The following is an 18,717-nucleotide window of genomic DNA, read 5'->3' as shown; positions in this document are numbered from 1 at the left end:
AAGTTACCAGATAATTATTTTTAGTCATGTTGGTTGATGAATAAGTTATGATTGAAATACTGGGAATTCTCTCCTGTTTGTCTTAAAGTAGTTTTACATTCGCTTAAGAGAACAGGGGATCTGGACCTAATATCTCACCTGAGTTCTGCACTGAAGTGTCTGCCTAGATTATATGATTAAGCCTAGATTGGGGCATGGAACTCACAGAGCTTCTGACTCCGAGGCGAGAGTGCAACCCCTTGAAGCAAGGCTGACGCTATAATACAATGAGGAAGAAAAGAAAAAAAATGCAAACTGAAAAGAAACCCAGACATCACGGATGCTAATTGAGCTGCTTTATTTGTCAATTAATTTCAATTTTAGATACAGTATATCAGAATAATACTTTCTTTTCTCTATGCCCTTATCATGTCATTGAAATGTCTTGAAGCACTTGGCATAAAGCATAATTTTGGAATTGGGATGACTGAGATTATGAAAGCATACTCAGCAGCCATTTTGCACTGGTAACTGCAATGAAACAAGCAACCAAATTATCTGTTCTATTGGTTAGGATGCATAGTGGCCAGCACATCAGTTGAACATCCTGTCCTTTCAAGTGTAACAAGATCTTAAGCATCCACCTGAGGAAGTAAACAGGACCTCGGTTGAGCATTTTATTCGAAGCACAGAGGACTTGAACCTTGAATAAGAGCTGGAATATGGAGTGATCGAGATGGCCATACTGGCAATGTTTGATGGGTTTTAAGTCACAGCCTGTCTCATTTTACTTCATTGGTTGTGAAATGCTTTGGGACGTCCTGAGGTCAGGAAAAGCGTTATATAATTGCAAGTCTTCTTGTTTTTTCTTCATTTCTTTGTAGCTAAGCATAGTAACTCCTCACTAAAAACCACTAATTTCTTTTGAGCACTTGTACCAAATTGCTTTCTCCACTATTTTAACCAAAGCATTAACCAGTTTAAAATAAACAAGCTAATGTCTTCATGAAAATGGTGGCAAGAAGACTTTATACCAGTGTGTTGTGCATTGGCAGATCAGCATTGCCAACAGGGACTTGTACCGTTTGAAGCTGTTGCTGTGGTAAAGTACTTGCCTCCCTATCATTAAACTGCTGCTGGGCTACTTACTGAGTTCTGATATTCAGCACATGTAGGAGTGACAATGATTGGAAAAGAACAAGATAAACGCGAGCTCTCTGCAACACACATTACACACACGTAGATAGCTCAGTGACCTATTACTGAAAGTGAATCATTATAAATTTCAAATTGCACTAAACACTCTCCCATTTGGATTCCTGAGCTGATCGTGTGCTTGCTATGCTTTTATGCTTGAGCCTCAAATTCATTTAAAGGAGCATTGCTTTCAAGAACAAGGTGTGCTTGGGGCGAAGAGGTGGATTATTTACATTGGACAATTAATGCAATTTTGAAAAGAGAAAGGGCTATAAATTGGTTTGCTCCCATTTTGGGGGGCAGGGATTGTGATTTCAATCGGCCTGGTCGTATTGAGGCAGGCACTGCTCATTTGAATGATTGTAGCATTCAGCCGGGCAGGACTTACTGGCTGAACGTTAAACAGGGGACCCTGCAGCATGCATGGCTAGCACGTGTTCCAGCTAGACTGCTCTTTTTAAGGGCAGTCTGCCCCTCTTAAAGGGGTGCTGCACTCACTAAAAGGAAGCTGCTGCTGACTGCCTACAGTGCAAGCGGCTGTAAGGAAAAGGACCCCAAATAGGGCAACAGCTAAGCAAGAGGGCTCCCATGTTCTCATTTGCAGCCTTAGTCCAGGAGGCGAGAGGCCATGTTACCAGGGCGGTGGGGGGTGGGTGCAGGAGACCCTCAAGGAATGCCTTCCAAAGGGAATGGGAGCAGGTGGTCAGGGAGGTCAATGCAAGCAGTCTGTCCCCAAGGACATGACAGCAGTGCTGGAAAAAGTTCAATAGCCTCACATGGGTGTTCACGAGTGAATACATCTTCACATGACATCTCCTACCCACCATGCCACCAATCTTTCACACTGCTCAATGCTCCACACCCACATCACTCACCAGCAGCAGTAGCTAGCAGGACTCAGACCTAGCATTCAGATGCTCCATCTCACCCTCACACACCCAAGAATGATGCCAGCCTCATACTCACCTCTTGCTTCTTTCACATACCTCCAGTTATTCACCTGTGGCCATCACAACACCCAAATACAGTGCAACACTCTCACCAACATTCGTCCCCCTCTCTTGCAGGACAAGGTAGCCCATAAATGCAGGCAGCACAGCAGAACCAGATGGGGACAGGCACGCCTGCGTTACTAAGCCCACTGGAGGAGACTGTGCTCAGCATCATTGTGGACTGGCCACAAAACTCCTCTGCCCTCCCTGTCAGGATACAAAAACACCCTTCCATATCCAGCAACTCTCAGAACACCTCCAATAACACGCCATAGTACTTCCACAAACTTCCACAAAGAGCAACAGTAAATCAAGAGCACCTCACTTTCGAGTTGAATGGCTGGCCCTATAAATAATGCTAGTGGTGGGTGGGGGTCCCTCTTGCATATGAACATACGAATTAGGAGCAGGAGTAGGCCATGGCCCATCGAGCCTGCTCCGCCATTCAATAAGTTCACGGCTGAACTGATTACTTCATATTTCCACATACCCCCGATAACCTTTCACCCCCTTGCTTGTCAAGAATCTATCTACCTCTGCCTTAAAAATATTCAAAGACACGGCTTCCACTGTCTTTTGAGGAAGAGAATTCCAAAGACTCACGACCCTCAGAGAAAAATTTTCTCCTCATCTCTGTCATAAATGGGCTTGTTTTTAAACAGTGACCCCTAGTTCTAGATTCTCCCACAAGGGGAAACATCCTTTCCACATCCACCCTGTCAAGATCCCTCAGGATCCTATATGTTTCAATCAAGTCACCTCCTACTCTTCTAAATTCCAGCGGATACAAGCCTAGCCTGTCCAATCTTTCCTCATAAGGCAGCCCGCCCATTCCAGGTATTTGTCTAGTAAACCTTCTCGTACTGCCTCCAAAGCATTTACATCCTTCCTTAAATAAGGAGACCAATACTGTACACAGTACTCCAGATGTGGTCTCACCAATGCCCTGTATAGCTGAAGCATAACCTCCCTGCTTTTGTATTCAATTCCCCTCACAATAAACAATAACATTCCATTAGCTTTCCTAATTATGTGCTGTACCTGTGTACTAACCTTTTGTGATTCATGTACGAGGACATCCAGATCTCTCTGCATCTCAGAGCTGTGCAATCTCTCACCATTTAGATAATATGCTTCTTTTTCATTCTTCCTGCCAAAATGGAATATTTCACACTTTCCCACATTATACTCCATTTGCCAGGTCTTTGCCCACTCACTTAACCTATCTATATCCCTTTGTAGCCCGCTTATATGCTCTTCACAAGTTACTTTCCTACCTATCTTTGTGTCATCAGCAAATTTAGCAACCATACCTTCGGTCCCTTCATCTAAGTCATTTATATAAATTGTAAAAAGTTGAGGCCCCAGCACAGAACCCTGTGGCACACCACTTGTTACATCTTGCCAACCAGAAAATGATCCATTGATGCCTACTCTCTGTTTCCTGTTAGATAGCAAATCTTCTATCCATGCCAATATGTTACCCCTACACTATGAGCTTTTATTTTCTGCAATAACCTTTGATGTGGCGCCTTATCAAATGCCTTCTGGAAATCTAAGTACAATACATCCACTGGTTCCCCTTTATCCACAGCACATGTAACTCCCTCAAAGAACTCCAGTAAATTGGTTAAACATGATTTCCCTTACACAAAACCATGTTGACTCTACCTGATTACCTTGAATTTTTCTAATTGCCCTGCTAAAACATCTTTAATAATAGCTTCTAACAATTTCCTTAAGACAGATGTTAAGCTAACTGGCCTGTAGTTTCCTGCTTTCTGTCTCCCTCCCTTTTTGAATAAAGGAGTTACATTCGCTATTTTCCAAACTAACAGAACCTTCCCCAAATTTAAGGAATTTTGGAAAATTAAAACTAACGCATCAACTATCTCACTAGCCACTTCTTTTAGCACCCTAGGATGAAGTCCATCAGGATCGGGGGACTTGTCAGCCCGCAGCTCCAACAATTTGTTCCGTACCACTTTCCTAGTGATTATAATTTTCTTGAGTTCCTCCCTCCCTTCCATTTCCTGACTTACAGCTAATACTGGGATGTTACTTGTATCCTCAATAGTGAAGACCGATGCAAAACATCTGTTCAATTCATCTGCCGTCTCCTTATTATCCATTATTAATTCCCCAGACACACTTTCTATAGGACCAACGCTCACTTTGTTAATTCTTTCCTTTTTTAAAAAGCTATAGAAACTCTTACTATCTGCCTTTTTATTTCTAGCTAGCTTTCTCTCGTACTCTAATTTTACCTTCCTTATCAATGTTTTGGTTATTCTTTGCTGATTGTTATATTCTTTTATTTTTTTTTTATTTAGAGATACAGCACTGAAATAGGCCTTTCGGCCCACCAAGTCTGTGCCGACCATCAACCACCCATTTATACTAATCCTACACTAATTCCATATTCCTACCACATCCCCACCTGTCCCTATATTTCCCTACCACCTACCTATACTAGGGGCAATTTATAATGGCCAATTTACCTATCAACCTGCAAGTCTTTGGCATGTGGGAGGAAACCGGAGCACCCAGAGGAAACCCATGCAGACACAGGGAGAACTTGCAAACTCCACACAGGCAGTACCCAGAATTGAACCTGGGTCGCTGGAGCTGTGGGACTGTGGTGCTAACCACTGCGCCACTGTGCCGCCCTATTCTGTCCAATCTCCTGACCTGCCTCCCATCTTTGCGCAATTATATGCTTTTTCTTTAAGTTTGATGCTATCTTTAATTGCTTTAGTTAACCATGAATGGCAGGTCCCACCCTTGGAATTTTTCTTTCTCATTGAAATGTATCTGTTCTGTGTATTCTAAAGTATCCCCTTAAATGTCTGCCACTGCATCTCTATTGACCTATCCCTTAACCTAATTTGCCAGTTCACTTTAGCTAGCTCTGTTGTCATGCCCTCATAATTGCCTTTATTTAAGTTTAAAATTCTAGTCTTGGACGCACTCTTCTCTCCCTCAAACAGAATGTAAAATTCAATCATTTAATGATCGCCGTTACCTAGGGTGCCTTGACTATGAGGTCATTAATTAATCCGATCTCATTGCACATTACCAGGTCAAGTATAGCCTGCTCCCTGGTTGGCTCCAGAATGTACTGTTCCAAGAAATTATCCCCAAAACATTCTATGTACTCCTCATCTAGGTTACCTCTACCCATCTGATTTTTCCAGTCTATATGTAGGTTAAAATCCCCTATAATTATCACTGTACATTTCTGACAAGCTGCCATTATTTCTTCCTTTCTACCCCATCCTACAGTGTGGTTAATGTTAGGTGGCCTGTACACCACTCCTACAAGTGACTTCTTGCCTTTGTGATTTCTCATTTCTACCCAAACTGCTTCTGCATCCTGGTTTCCTGAATTTAGGTCATCATTCTCTATTGCGCTAATATCATCATTAATTAACAGAGCTAGCCCTCCACCTTTTCCTAGCTTCCTGCCCTTCCTAAATGTCATGTACTCTTCAATATTCAGGTCCCAATCTATGTCATCCTGCAGCCATGTCTCTGTAATGGCTATCAGATTGTACTTATTTATTTCTATTTGTGCTCTCAGTTTATCTGTTTTGTCTTGAATGCTACGTGCATTCAGATATAGATCCTTTGTTTTGCCCTTTTGTTATTTTTGTAACCGCTAGCCTTATCTGTTGATTTACTCTTAGATTTGTATGCTCTATCCCTTCCTGTCACAGTCTGTTCATCATTTCCCATATTAATACCTTTCTCTCTTGCCTTGTTTCCACTCCTTAATTTACCACATCTTCCCAAATTTGATCTCTTGCCCCCACTATTCAGTTTAAAACCTTCTCTAATTCCCTAGTTATGCTGCTCGCTAGAACACCAGCCCCAGCATGGTTCTGGTGTAGACCATCCCAACGGTACAGCCACCACTTTCTCCAGTACTGTTGCCAGTGCCCCATGAACCAGAACCCACTTCTACCACACCAGTCTTTGAGCCACACATTAGTTTCTCTAATCTTATTTGCCCTATGCCAATTTGCAGATGGCTCAGGTAATAATCCAGAGATTATTATCTTTGAGGTTCTGCTTCTTAATTTGGCACATAGTTCCTCACACTGACTATGCAGAACCTCTTTCCTTGTCCTGCCTATGTCGTTGGTACCTACATGGACCATGACGACTAGATCCTCTCCCTCCCACTGTAAGTTCCTCTCCAGCTCTGAGCAGATGTCCCGAACCCTGGCACTGGGCAGGCAACGTAGCCATCTGGACTCTCGCTCTTTGCAGCAGAGAACAGTGTCAATCCCCCTAACTATACTGTCCCCTACTACCACTACATTCCTTTTTTCTCCCTCCACTTGAATGGCTTCCTGTACCATGGTGCCATGGTCAGGTTGCTCATCCACCCTGCAGCCCCCACTCTCATCCAAACATGCTGAAAGAACCTCAAACCTGTTGGACAATCACAAAGGCACTCCTGCCCTCTGGGTCCCCTTACCTGCCTCAGCTGCAGCCACACTCTCCTGTCCCTGACTACTGACCAAATCAGAAGACCATATCCTAAGTGGTGTGACTGCCTCCTGGTACAAAATGTCCAGGTAGCTTGCCCCCGCCCTGATGTGTTGCAGTGTCTGCAGCTCGGCCTCCAGTTCAATGACTCTGAGCCGAAGCTCTTCGAGCCGCAAACACTTACTACAGACGTGTTTGTCCTGGATCACACTGGCATCCAGGAGCTCCCACATGCTGCAGCCGTGACACATCACCTGTCCTGCCATTCTTAATGTGTTTTAATTAACTATCTTAATTATTTTATTTAATTATTTATTTTATTTTCCTTTTTTAAAATATATTTTATTAAGCTTACCACTAGTTCCTTTACTATTTTAAACGTTAGGATTAGAATGGACCTTAATCACTTACCAGATACTCACCAAACATGGAGCTCCTTCTCCAACTAATTGCCTACCTGCTTGCCTGTGATATCAGACGTGATTTTCTTCAATAAGCTCTTTCTGCTGAACAGAGGATCCGATAGGATAGGATAGAGGATGGGTTCTGCCAACTCTCTGGGCTCTTTTCAATGAAGCCTCTTCCAGCTCTCCGCACTTTTTTCAATGAAGGCTTTGCCTGCTCTCCGCTCTTTTCAATTAAACCTCTGCCCACTCTCCGAACTCTTCAGTGAAGCCTCTGCCCGCTCTCCACACTCATTCCAATGAAGCCTCTCCCAGCTCTCCACTCTTTTCAATGAAGCCTCTCCTAGCTCTCTACGCTCTTTTCACACGTTAGCACAGCGTGTTCACTGGACCTGCCCGATCCATGTTTGCAGAACTTTCATCAAATCAGCCTGAGAGGCCACAAAATGGCCACTGCGAAAACTTCTGTCAAGCACATGCATGGCACACCCGAGCTAGCCGTTCCCAGTTTGGGGCATTGCGCGGGCCACACTGGAAGTGGCCGGAACCACTGCGTCCACCAATTTGAGGGCCTCTGCCTTCCGTAGCACCAGCTCCAGTGGTGCCGGGGAGCTGAATTTTGAGGCCAGAATATTTTTGGCAAATAATATTCTTTTTTTCATGAAGGTAGGGCCCTTTTAATTTTCTTGGTCTATGCTACTTGGGCTGATATTCCTGCTAGAGAAACATTCAATTATCTCTGTCACTCTTTCTACGGAATACTAATCTGGCCAAGTCAACTACCTGGAAGAATCGATAAAAAATTAATGAGAGTTGATATCATACAAAACTCAGCTGGGAAAAGCTAAGATCAATAATGGAAGGAGTTCATTGTAGTCTCAGTCAGAGATTGAGAGCTGCGTCTATTTTGTATTATGCACATTCCTCACCTCAATCTCAGTAACATACCAGTCAGCATACAGCCATCCCACCGGCCCTCATGGCTGATGTCACTCTCCCACTTTCTCCCTCTGCATCTAACATACCAGCTCTTTGCCAGGAACCCACTGCTTCTCAGTGATGAGCACATTTTAGGTGTAATTCCACCATCATAAACTAGGAGCCTGTTGCATTACGATACACTACTAATCTCTTTCCACATTACAAGCCATTGCTTTGAGTGATGAATGTAACAGTTTTCTCAAAAAAGTCATTTATTTTGATTGCGCAGTCCCAGAAATTTTATATACCATCAGATTACTCCAGTCTGTTTCACATCCATAAACCAGTCAGATATTTCAACTTTTATGATTCTGAAAACTCAGTGAATTGCTCCTTCAGCTGGCCAACAACAGAACTAATAATGTGCTACACTGTACACTATGGGCATGAGGTGAAGGTGACTTGTATTCCTCTACAGCAATGGAATTGAAAAAATTAGAAGTTATGGTAAACTTGTATAGAACCTTAGTGGAGGGTAAGCATCAGCATGGACTGATTGGGCCGAATGGCCTGTTTCCAATTTGCAATGTCCATGCAATATATCACCAAACAGATGGCTGCCCTCTGTTCTTTATTGATTACTTTCACTAATATATGGCAGCCAAAGAGATAGTCCAAGTTAAATTTCTAGCCTAGAAACATCAAACCAGATTAAATTCCACCAAAACAACAGAGAAGGTTGTTGGAACCTAATTCAGGCAAACGCATAATTTAAATTCAAAACACTTTCCTGCACTTATAAATAGCTGTTTAAATGAAAGAAAGGGAAAAATCAAAGGAATATTGGCCAATAAGCAAATATTAAATTTAAAGTACCAAACACTGTGGCTTCATTCAGCAGCTTATAATTATTCCCCAAAAGTACTGCTGTTGTCAAGCAAACTGCCGCTTGCTGCAGTGACAAGGGGCTGGGGCAGCATGCCACAATCTGTTTTTGTGATTCAGAGTAAAACTCCACCTTTTGTTGATGCAGAAAAGAGCGGCTTGCATTTATCCTGGAACACAGCCATGCTCCAACATCAAAAATCGAACCGATATCAGAGGCCTTTTATTTCAAGTGCGACCTGTCCTCCCCACACTAGACCCGCCCACCACTCAGCACCATTCCCAAGACGACTTGCTGGATTAGTTCAAAAGGTTCAACGAAAAAAATAGCCTGGGCAAAGCTGACACACTTGCTTTGGGGTTGCCATTGGCTGCGTGTCAGTAACCAATAGCAACAGCACAACCTTTACCGCTTCAACCCTTATCCAAGCCTTTGTTACCTGCAGACATGACTATTCCAAAGCTCTCCCAGCTGGCCTCCCATCTTCCACCCTCCCTAAACTTGAACACATCCAGAATCCTAACTCGCACCAAGTTCCATTCACCCATTCCCCTCCATGCTCACGGGCCTGCATTGACTCCCGGTCTAGCAACACCTCAATTTTAAAATTCTCATCCTTCTTTTCAAATCCTTCCAATGGCGTCACCCCTCCCTATATCCATAACCTTCTCCGGCTCTACAATCCTCCGAGATCTCTCTGTTCCTCTAATTCTGGCCTCTTGCGCATCCCAATTTTAAACACTCCAACATTGAGAGCTGTACCTTCGGCTGCTGTGGTCCTAAGCTCTGGAATTGCCTCCCTAAACCTCTCTGCCTCTCTCTCCTTTTAAACAATCCTTAAAACCCACCTTTTGTCCAAGTTTTTGTCACCTGTCCTAATATCTCCTGATGTGGGTTGATGTCAAATTTTGTTTGTTAACGCTCCTGCAAAGTGTCTTGGGTTGTTTCATTACATTTAAAGCACTAGATATATAAATGTACGCTGCTGTTTTTTGCTTTATTATGATAGATGCCCCTCATCCTTTCGCTCTTATGGGGGAGATGGTGGCATAGTGGTAATGTCTGAACTAGTAATGCAGAGGCCCAGGCTAATGCTCTGGGAATATGGGTTGAAATCCCACCATAGCAGCAGGTGGAATTTAAATTCAATTAATTAATGAAGATCTGGAATTGAAAGCTAGTCTCAGTAATGGTCCCATGAAACTATCATCCATTGTTATTAAAAACCCATCTGGTTTGCTCAGGTCTTTTAGGGAAGGAAATCTGCCATCCTTACCTGCTTGGGCCTACATATGACTCCAGACCCACAGCAATGTGGTTGCCTCTTAATTGCCCTCTGAAATGGCCTAGCAAGCCACTCAGTTCAAAGGCAATTACTGATGGGCAACAAACGCTGGCCTCGCCAGTGATGCCCACATCCCATGAAAGAATAAAAAAAAGTGAATTTACTTGATAAAAGTGACTGAATTTCATATTTCCTTTCTCTATGCATCTATGGTTGCTGCTCCCCTGAGCTTTCCTCTTTTGTTGTTCCAAAGCTTCAACTATGCCACTCTGCGTCTTCAATAATTTAAAATTAAGACTCGTCCTATAATTTTCTTATTTTGACCTCTAAAACTAGAGCCCCTCTCTTCCCTCAGTTTTCCCTTCCTTTTACAACCAACAGATTTTTAAAATTGTATTTGGCATCATCTAACTACTTCATTTCAAACTATCCTCTTTCCAGTGCTGTGCTCCTTGGCCCTTCACTTAAGTTTCTCCATAAAAGGAAACCTCTTTTGACCACCATCAATAACTACTGCAAGTCACTAGGTTGGCAGGTGTTTATCGATCAATGATGTCATAACCCAGAAGAAAATATATATCCTGAAGATTTATAGAAAAGAGTTATGATCTTGCAATGCTAAACTAGAACTATACATGGCAATGCTTCAACACTGTAGTGTGGTCCGTTTTTAGTGTTGTCATATCACACATTGAGTGTGGAAATATCAGACGCATTCTCGCCTCTCAGTGAGACTGTTGCGGATTCAAGTCCCACTTTAGGAACTTAAGCACATAATCTAGGCTGTGACTCCTGGTGCAGTATTGAGGGAGTGATGCACTGCCAGAGGTGATGTCTTTCAGATAAGACGTTAAACCAAGACTCACTCGATCGTCTCAGGTAGATACATGAGATCTCTTCAAACAAGAGCAGGGAAGTTCTCCCTTGTGCCCTGGACAATATTTATTGCTCAAACAACATGACTACAAACAGATAATCTGGTCATAGTCTTTGTGCAAATCAATTCATACATTTCCTCCATTACAACACTTCAAAATAATTTAATTATCTGTAAAGTGATACAGGACATCCTGAGGTTGTGAACTGCACTATACAAATGCAAGTTCCTCAGGCTACAGAATGGGAAACAGTGCTATACTCACAGCAACTGTGAGACACCCACTAGTTCATGATTGACAAGTCCAGTGACTAATGCACAAGAAGAAATTACTGTCACAGCAACACATAGAAATTAATGTCACCATATCTTACAAGGTGAAACTGGAAAAAAAAGTGAGAAGTATATAGGCGGGGGAAATGAATGAATCCTGTAATTTAGTCACAAGAGTGGAACAGTGATAAAGTTAAATTTGCCAGAAAACTTTTAACAGTAACATAATTGTTACAGTGAGTCATTCTCCAGGAACAAAGTTAGGCAAAGTGCATGTTAATTAGAAGTTGGAGCCTCTCCGAGATACAAGACAAATGAAAAATGAATGAATGAACTTCAATGAATGGGAGTGCTATTCTCATTCACTCAATTCAAGCATGCTATAAACAGAAGGGGCCAATCTTATAGCCCCCATGGCCCCATCTTAGAAAGAAGACTTACAGTTTATAGAATTACATGGATTGTACAGCACAGAACAGACCATTCGCCACAACTAGTTCATGCCAGTGTTTATGCTCCACATGATCCTCCTCCCACCACTCACCATCCAACCCTATCAGCACATCCTTCTATTCCTTTCCCCCTCATGTGTTTATCAACTTTCCTCTTAAATGCATCTATGCTGTTTGCCTCAACCACTCCTTGTGGTAGCGAGTTCCATATTCTGACCACTCTCTGGGTGAAGGAGTTTCTCCTGAAATCCCCATTGGATTTATTAGCGACTATGTTATATTCATGGCCCCTAGTTTTCGTCTCCCACACAAATGGAAACTTCTTCTCTATGTCTATCTGAATAAAATCTTTTCATAATCTTAAAGACCTCTATCAGATCACCCCTATAGAATCTTATCACAAGAACTTGACATCCAATGAATTACTTTTGAAATGTAGTCACTGTTGTTATGTCGATGAATGCAGCTGACAATTTGCCTGCAACAAGGTCTCACAAATAACAAAATGGTGTCAGCTGTGGCTCAGTCGGTAGCACTCTTGCCTTCCATGAAAAGGTCATGGGTTCAAATCCCACTCCAGAACTTATGCACAGAAATCTATGCTGACACTCCCAATACAGTAGAGGGAATGCTGGAGGTGCTGTCTTCTGGATGAAATGTTAAACTGAGGCCCCATCTGCTCTCTCAGGTGGACTTTAAAGATCCTATGGCATTATTTTGAAGAAGACCAGGGGAATTATCCCTGGTGTCCTGGCCAATATTTGTTCCTCAATTAACATCACAAAAACAGATTATCTGGTCATTATCTGTTTGCTGTGCTCAAATTGATTGCCACGTTTCCTACATTACAACAGTGACTACACTTCAAAAAAGTACTTTGTTTCATCGTAAGAGTTTTGAAACATCCAGTGGTGGTGAAAGATGCTATATAAATGCAAGTCTTTCTTCCTTTAATGTTCATCTGCTTTTAGTTAGGTTGGTTGAAGAAGGAATGTTGTCCAGGACAATGGAATGTCTGGCTCTTCTTGAAATGGTGCTGAGGAATCATTCTACATTCATTTGATCAAGCAGACAGAGCCTTGATTTAATATCTCATCTGAAAGACGGCACCTCTGACAGTGCAACACTCCCTCAGTACTGTATTGGACTGTCAGTCTCAATTGCGTGCTCAAATCTCTGGACTGGGACATGACCCATGACTTTCACTTTACACAGAGCCAAAAATGCCACCAAATGACCCATTGGGCCTTATGGAGTGAAATTCAACTGCGGCAGTGGCACAAAACAGCGGGAGCGGATCGTCTACCATTGTACATTCTGCCTGATTTTCATTCAGGAACATAGGAACAGGAGGAGGCCATTCAGCCCCTTGATCTGTTCCACCAATCAATTAGATCATGACTGATCTGTATCTTAACAATATTTACCAGTCTTGGTTCCATAACCTTTAATATCATTGGACTCCCCAAAATTTTCCAGGGACTCTGCTTCAATGACAGTATGTGGCAAAAAAGCCCACATTCTAATGTACCTCTGTATAAAACATGCTTTTCTAACCTCCTCTTTAATTATTTCAGTCAACAATTTGAACATATACTCTCCTATTTCCATCTTGTTCAACAGTGGAACCAATCAAAGTCACTGCTTTTGTTTCTTTTTCATTTTATTCCCCTACCCTCCACTTTTAATTAAAACAAGAAATGCTGGAATCACTCAGCAGGTCTGGCAGCATCTGTGGAAAGAGAAGCAGAGTTAACGTTTCGGGTCAGTGACCCTTCTTTGGTCACTGACCCGAAACGTTAACTCTGCTTCTCTTTCCACAGATGCTGCCAGACCTGCTGAGTGATTCCAGCATTTCTTGTTTTTATTTCAGATTTCCAGCATCCGCAGTATTTTGCTTTTACTCCACTTTTAATTGTTCATTTGCAGATCCTTTCTTTTGTGTAAACTTGGTCCTGATAATTTAACTTCCTTGATGTTATGAGCTCACAGGACTGGTGTATACTGAGTCTTTATTGAAACTGACTGTAATGGCTGCCTGCAGTCAGAGTATCTCATGGTAGAGGTCACATGACTACAGCAAGCCAGGAGGCACATCGGTACAGTATTGCATTTCTATCCCAAACACCTGAAAAAAGTTTTTCTTCAATTAAGGTGTTTTATGCTTGCGATGAATCTGAATTCTAAGTAGGCAAGCTAATTTCCATTGGGATTTCACTATGATAACTAACATGCTCAGGAAATATGAGCATTTAATATTTCATCTCATTTTATGGACCCTTGGTTGAAATGAATTTCCATGCCTGTCAACATGATGCATCACTTTCAATTTTATATTGGGATTTCATAGATTATCATAATTTAAAATGTACAATCGTTGAAATTACAGCACAAAAACAGGTTGTTTGGCCCAACTGGTTTATGTGGGTGTTTATGCTCCACACAAGCCTCCTCACACCCTACTTCATCTCAGCGTATCCTTCTATTCCTTTCTCCCACATGCATCTAGCTTCCCCTTAAATGCATCGATGCTACTCACTTTGACTATGTCTCGTGGTAGTGCATTTCACATTGTAAGCACTCTCTTCGCACCCAGTTTTTCACATTCTGGGAAAAGTCAATGGATAGTGATCAGGAACAAACCCTGGCTTGGATTTCCACTTCCCCAACACAGGGCTGAACTAATATGTTGATGCAACAACAACTTGCACTGATATAGCACCTTTAACGCAGTAAAACGTCCCTAGACACTTCACAGGAGCCTCATCAAACAAAATTTGATACCATGTTCCATAAAGAGATATTCCGACAGGTGATCTAAAGCTTGGTCAAAGAGGTGGGTTTTGAAGGAGTCTCTTATAAGAAGAGAGAGAAGTCGAGAGGCTAAGGCAGGGAATTCCAGAGTTCAAGGTTCAAGTGACAGAAGGCATGGTTGCCAATGGTGGAGTGATGAAAATTAGGGATGTATAAGAGGCCAGAATTGGAGGACTGGGGAGATCTTGGAGGGCTGTAGGGCTGGAAGAGGCTACAGGGATAGGGTCACTATTATACTATGTCACAGGGTGGGTGCCCATAGTCCAAGTCTCATGATTTTCCAAGTATTAAGTTCATAATTTCAGCACTTCACTCTTTGGTTATGGAGTGTGGAAAATGCATCTTCCTATGTATTGTACAGCTCTAAAGATTTCCTTCCTTCCCCTTCCAATTCTGTCCTTGTCCCTTTTGAAGGTGTGACTCATTGCTGAGGAAGAGAGTGTTACATACACTGTCTTGCCTGGATGCCCACTCTTCGTGTATGAGCCTAGACTGAGAGTGGTAGCAGGCTGTTTGACCATAGTCTGCATCACATGCAAGCCTGATCTTCTTCTTACTTGACAATTCACAGAATCGTTACAGTGCAGAAGGAGGCCATTTGGCCCATCGTGTCCGCACCAGCTCTCTGAAAGAGCAACTGCCTCAGTTCCATTCCCCTGCTTTCTCCCATTACCCTTCACATTCTTCCTTTTCATATAACTGTCTAATTCCCTTTTGAATACTTCAATTGAACCTGCCTCCACCATGTTCTCAGGCAGCGCATTCCAGACCTTAACCACACTCTGCGTGAAAAAGTTTTTCCTCATGTCACTTTTGCTTCTCTTACCCAATACTTTAAATCTGTGCCCTCTCGTTCTCGATCCTTTCACGAATGTGAACAGTTTTTCTTTATCTACTCTGTCCAATCCCCTCATAATTTTGAATACTTCTTTCAAATCACCTCTCAGCCTTCCCTTCTCCAAGGAAAACAATCCTAACTTCTCCAATCTATCTTCATAACTGAAATTCCTCATCCCTGGAACCATTCTGGTAAATTTGCTCTGTACTCTCTCCAATGCCCTCACATCTTACCTCAAATGCAGTGCCCAGAATTGGACACAATACTCCAGCTGAGGCTGAACTAGTGTCCTATACAAGTTCAACATAACTTCCTTGCCCTTGCACTCTATGCCCCTATTAATAAAGCCCAGGATACTGTATGTTTTATTAACTGCTCTCTCAACCTTTCCTGCCACCTTCAATTACATATGCACATATACACCTAGGACTCTGCACCCACTTCAGAATTGTACCCTTTATTCTATATTGTCTCTCCATGTTCTTCCTACCAAAATGAATCACTTCACATTTCTCTGCATTGAACTTCATCTGCCACCTGTCTGCCCATTCCACCAACTTGCCTATGTCCTTTTAAAGTTCTACACTATTCTCCTCACAGTTCTCAATGCTTCCAAGTTTCATATTATCCACAAACTTTGAAATTGTACCCTGCACACCAAGGTCTAGGTCATTAATATATATCAGGAAAAGCAAGGGTCCCAACACTGATCCCCGGGGAACTGCACTACAAACCTTCCTTCAGCCCGAAAAACATCCATTAACCACTACTCTTTGTTTCCTGTCACTCAGCCAATTTAGTATCCATGTTGCTACCGTTCCTTTTATTCCATGAGCTACAAGTTTGCTCACAAGTCTGTTGTGTGGCACTTTATCAAACGCCTTTTGAAAGTCCAGTGAAACCACATCAACAGCATTGCCCTCATCAACCCTCTCTGTTACCTCCTCAAAGAACGCCAGCAAGTAAGTTAAACATGATTTTCCCTTAAGAAATCCATGCTGGCTTTCCTTAATTAACTCACATTTGTCCATGTGACTATTGATTTTGTCTCAAATTATTTTTTCTCGAAGTTTTCCCATCACTGAAGTTGAACTGACTGGCCTGTAGTTGCGGGGCTTATCTTTTCACCCTTTTTTGAACAAGGGTGTAACATTTGCAGTTCCAGTCCTCTGGCATCACCCCCGAGTCTACGGAATACTGATAAATTTTGGCCAGTGCCTCTGCGATTTCCACCCTCACTTCCCCTCAGTATCCACGGATGCATCTCATCCGGCCCTAACACTTTATCCAGCACACAGCCTATCTAATACTTCTTCTTCATCAATTTTAAACCCCTCTAGTGTCTGACTTACCTCCTCTTTCAACATTGCTTGGGTTGCATCTTCTTCCTTGGTAAAACAAATGCAAAGTGCTCATTTAATACTTCAGTTATGCCCTCTGCCTCCATGTGTAAATCCTTTTTATGGTCCCTAATTGGCCCCATTCCTCCTTTTACCATCCTTTTACTATTTATATACCTATTGAAAACTTTGGGATCTCCTTTAATGCTAGCTGCCAGTCTCTTTTCATGCTCTCTCTTTGCTTCTCTTATTTGCTTTTTCACTTCCCCTCTGGACCTTCGATATTCAGCCTGGTTCTCAACAGTATTTTCTACCTGGCATCTGTCATAAGAACACTTTTTCTTCTTTATCTTAATCTCTACCTCTTTAGTCATTCAGGGAGCTCTGGATTTGTTTGCTTTACTTTTCCCCTTTGAGGGAACATAACTCGACTGTGCCCAATCTATCTCTTCTTTGATGGTAGCCCATTGTTCATCTACTGGTTTTCCTGCCAGCTTTTGACTCCAATTTATTTGCCTCAGCTCCATTCTGACCCCATTGAAGTTAGCCTTCCTCTAGTTAAATATTCTTACTCTGGATTGCTCTTTGTCCTTTTCCATAGTCAGCCTAAACCTTATGATACAATGATCACGATCCCCTAAATGCTCACCTACTGATACTTGATCCACTTGGCCCACCTCATTCCCAAGAACCAGGTCTAGCAGTGCCTCCTTTCTCGTTGGACTAGCAACATACTGTTGTAGAAAATTTTCCTGAACACACTCTAGGAACTCTTGCCTCTTGCTGCCCTTTACACTACTATTATCCCAGTCTATGTTTGGATAATTAAAGTCCCCCATTATAACTACCCTATCATTTTGCACTGTTCTGTAATTTACTTGCAAATTTGTTCCTTTCCACTAGCTGGTGGCCTATAGATAATACCGAACAATGTAACCACACCTTTTTTGTTCATTAGCTCTAGCCAAATTGATTCTGTCCTCGACCCCTCTGGGACATCCTTATCTCCAGCACTGCAATGCTCTCCTTAATCAATACTGCCACCCAGTCCCCCTTTTTTTTCCCTTTCCTATCTTTCCTGAACACCTTGGATCCAGGAATATTTAGCACCCAGTCCTGCCCTTCTTTGAGCCAGGTCTCTGTGATAGCCACAACATCATATATCCACAGTGCAATCTGCGCCTGTACCTCACCAGTCTTACTAACCACACTCCATGCATTCACATACATGCACATTAACTCTGATTCAGGCTTTATTACTTTCTCCCTTACTCTGACCCCACCTAATAACATACTATTCCCGACTCTTGTCCTATCTATCTCCCCCATAATTCTGTGCATCTTGGTATTCCTCTCTAATACTTGCTCCTCGTTCCCACACCCCTGACAAGTTACCAGTTTTGCTTCCCTCCAATCTGAGCTCCCTCTCAGGTTCCCATCCCCCTGACCATTTCGTTTAAACCCTCCCCAACAGCACTAGCAAATTTACCTGCAAGGATATCCATCTCAGTCCTGCTAAGGTGCAACCCGTCCATCTTGTACAGGTCCCACTTGCCGCAGAACCGGTCCCAAAGTCTCTGAAATCTGATGCCCTCCCTCCTACACCAGTTCTCCAGCCACGTGTTCAATTGCTCAATTCTCCTATTCTTGTGTTCACGTGCATATGGGACTGGGAGTAATCCTGATATTACTGCTTTTGAGGACCTGCTTTTTAATCTTCCTAGCTCCCTAAAATCTGCTTTCAGGACCTCAACCCCCTTCTTACCTTGTCATTGGTACCGATGAGGACCATGACCTCTGGCTGTTCACCCTCCCCCAGAAGAATGTCCTGCAGCCGTTCTGTGGCATTCTTGACCCTGGCACCAGGGAGGCAACACACCATCCTGGAGTCACGTTTACTGCGGCAGAAACGCCTGTCTGTTCCTCTAATTAATGAATCCCATATCACTACTGCCCTTCCAC

This window comes from Heterodontus francisci, chromosome 31 (assembly GCF_036365525.1).
Source record: "Heterodontus francisci isolate sHetFra1 chromosome 31, sHetFra1.hap1, whole genome shotgun sequence".
Taxonomy (NCBI): domain Eukaryota; kingdom Metazoa; phylum Chordata; class Chondrichthyes; order Heterodontiformes; family Heterodontidae; genus Heterodontus; species Heterodontus francisci.
This window is presented reverse-complemented; position numbering follows the sequence as displayed.